A 3,658-nucleotide genomic window follows, 5' to 3' on the forward strand; every position below is an offset into this window, starting at 1 on the left:
GCTATGCACCAACCATGTCAAGATCAATTCCTTTTGATCCCAAACTTCTCCCACATCACTTTGAAGGCATTTGTGAGGATTGAGTCCAGCCAGTTTTCCAAAACCATGATTTTCGTTTTTCACCAAAATCACCACCAAGCCACAAAATCAAGCCAAAACACCAAAATCATGAAATTGGCTATGCACCAACCATGTCAAGATCAATTCCTTTTGCTCCCAAACTTCTCCCACATCACTTTGGAGGCATTTGTGAGGATTGAGTCCAGCCACTTTTCCAAAACCATGATTTTCGTTTTTCACCAAAATCACCACCAAGCCACAAAATCAAGCCAAAACACCAAAATCATGAACTTGGCTATGCACCAACCATGTCAAGATCAATTCCTTTTGATTCCAAACTTCTCCCACATCACTTTGAAGGCATTTGTGAGGATTGAGTCCAGCCAGTTTTCCAAAACCATGATTTTCGTTTTTCACCAAAATCACCACCAAGCCACAAAATCAAGCCAAAACACCAAAATCATGAACTTGGCTATGCACCAACCATGTCAAGATCAATTCCTTTTGATCCCAAACTTCTCCCACATCACTTTAAAGGCATTTGTGAGGATTGAGTCCAGCCAGTTTTCCAAAACCAACATTTTCGTTTTTCACCAAAATCACCACCAAGTCACAAAATCATGAACTTGGCTATGCACCAACCATGTCAAGATCAATTCCTTTTGATCCCAAACTTCTCCCACATCACTTTGGAGGCATTTGTGAGGATTGAGTCCAGCCAGTTTTCCAAAACGAACATTTTCGTTTTTCACCAAAATCACCACCAAGTCACAAAATCAAGCCAAAAATCCAAAATCATGGAACTTGGCTATGCACCAACCATGTCAAGATCAATTCCTTTTGATCCCAAACTTCTCCCACATCACTTTGAAGGCATTTGTGAGGATTGAGTCCAGCCAGTTTTCCAAAACCATGATTTTCGTTTTTCACCAAAATCACCACCAAGCCACAAAATCAAGCCAAAACACCAAAATCATGAACTTGGCTATGCACCAACCATGTCAAGATCAATTCCTTTTGCTCCCAAACTTCTCCCACATCACTTTGGAGGCCCACATCACTTTGGAGGCATTTGTGAGGATTGAGTCCAGCCAGTTTTCCAAAACCATGATTTTCGTTTTTCACCAAAATCACCACCAAGTCACAAAATCATGAACTTGGCTATGCACCAACCATGTCAAGATCAATTCCTTTTGATCCCAAACTTCTCCCACATCACTTTGAAGGCATTTGTGAGGATTGAGTCCAGCCAGTTTTCCAAAACCATGATTTTCGTTTTTCACCAAAATCACCACCAAGCCACAAAATCAAGCCAAAACACCAAAATCATGAAATTGGCTATGCACCAACCATGTCAAGATCAATTCCTTTTGCTCCCAAACTTCTCCCACATCACTTTGGAGGCATTTGTGAGGATTGAGTCCAGCCACTTTTCCAAAACCATGATTTTCGTTTTTCACCAAAATCACCACCAAGCCACAAAATCAAGCCAAAACACCAAAATCATGAACTTGGCTATGCACCAACCATGTCAAGATCAATTCCTTTTGATTCCAAACTTCTCCCACATCACTTTGAAGGCATTTGTGAGGATTGAGTCCAGCCAGTTTTCCAAAACCATGATTTTCGTTTTTCACCAAAATCACCACCAAGCCACAAAATCAAGCCAAAACACCAAAATCATGAACTTGGCTATGCACCAACCATGTCAAGATCAATTCCTTTTGATCCCAAACTTCTCCCACATCACTTTGAAGGCATTTGTGAGGATTGAGTCCAGCCACTTTTCCAAAACCAACATTTTCGTTTTTCACCAAAATCACCACCAAGTCACAAAATCATGAACTTGGCTATGCACCAACCATGTCAAGATCAATTCCTTTTGATCCCAAACTTCTCCCACATCACTTTGGAGGCATTTGTGAGGATTGAGTCCAGCCAGTTTTCCAAAACGAACATTTTCGTTTTTCACCAAAATCACCACCAAGTCACAAAATCAAGCCAAAAATCCAAAATCATGGAACTTGGCTATGCACCAACCATGTCAAGATCAATTCCTTTTGATCCCAAACTTCTCCCACATCACTTTGAAGGCATTTGTGAGGATTGAGTCCAGCCAGTTTTCCAAAACCATGATTTTCGTTTTTCACCAAAATCACCACCAAGCCACAAAATCAAGCCAAAACACCAAAATCATGAACTTGGCTATGCACCAACCATGTCAAGATCAATTCCTTTTGCTCCCAAACTTCTCCCACATCACTTTGGAGGCCCACATCACTTTGGAGGCATTTGTGAGGATTGAGTCCAGCCAGTTTTCCAAAACCATGATTTTCGTTTTTCACCAAAATCACCACCAAGTCACAAAATCATGAACTTGGCTATGCACCAACCATGTCAAGATCAATTCCTTTTGATCCCAAACTTCTCCCACATCACTTTGAAGGCATTTGTGAGGATTGAGTCCAGCCAGTTTTCCAAAACCATGATTTTCGTTTTTCACCAAAATCACCACCAAGCCACAAAATCAAGCCAAAACACCAAAATCATGAAATTGGCTATGCACCAACCATGTCAAGATCAATTCCTTTTGCTCCCAAACTTCTCCCACATCACTTTGGAGGCATTTGTGAGGATTGAGTCCAGCCACTTTTCCAAAACCATGATTTTCGTTTTTCACCAAAATCACCACCAAGCCACAAAATCAAGCCAAAACACCAAAATCATGAACTTGGCTATGCACCAACCATGTCAAGATCAATTCCTTTTGATTCCAAACTTCTCCCACATCACTTTGAAGGCATTTGTGAGGATTGAGTCCAGCCAGTTTTCCAAAACCATGATTTTCGTTTTTCACCAAAATCACCACCAAGCCACAAAATCAAGCCAAAACACCAAAATCATGAACTTGGCTATGCACCAACCATGTCAAGATCAATTCCTTTTGATCCCAAACTTCTCCCACATCACTTTGAAGGCATTTGTGAGGATTGAGTCCAGCCAGTTTTCCAAAACCAACATTTTCGTTTTTCACCAAAATCACCACCAAGTCACAAAATCATGAACTTGGCTATGCACCAACCATGTCAAGATCAATTCCTTTTGATCCCAAACTTCTCCCACATCACTTTGGAGGCATTTGTGAGGATTGAGTCCAGCCAGTTTTCCAAAACGAACATTTTCGTTTTTCACCAAAATCACCACCAAGTCACAAAATCAAGCCAAAAATCCAAAATCATGGAACTTGGCTATGCACCAACCATGTCAAGATCAATTCCTTTTGATCCCAAACTTCTCCCACATCACTTTGAAGGCATTTGTGAGGATTGAGTCCAGCCAGTTTTCCAAAACCATGATTTTCGTTTTTCACCAAAATCACCACCAAGCCACAAAATCAAGCCAAAACACCAAAATCATGAACTTGGCTATGCACCAACCATGTCAAGATCAATTTCTTTTGCTCCCAAACTTCTCCCACATCACTTTGGAGGCCCACATCACTTTGGAGGCATTTGTGAGGATTGAGTCCAGCCAGTTTTCCAAAACCATGATTTTCGTTTTTCACCAAAATCACCACCAAGTCACAAAATCATGAACT

This window comes from Phaseolus vulgaris, chromosome 1, assembly GCF_051622355.1.
Source record: "Phaseolus vulgaris cultivar YP4 chromosome 1, ASM5162235v1, whole genome shotgun sequence".
Classification (NCBI taxonomy): domain Eukaryota; kingdom Viridiplantae; phylum Streptophyta; class Magnoliopsida; order Fabales; family Fabaceae; genus Phaseolus; species Phaseolus vulgaris.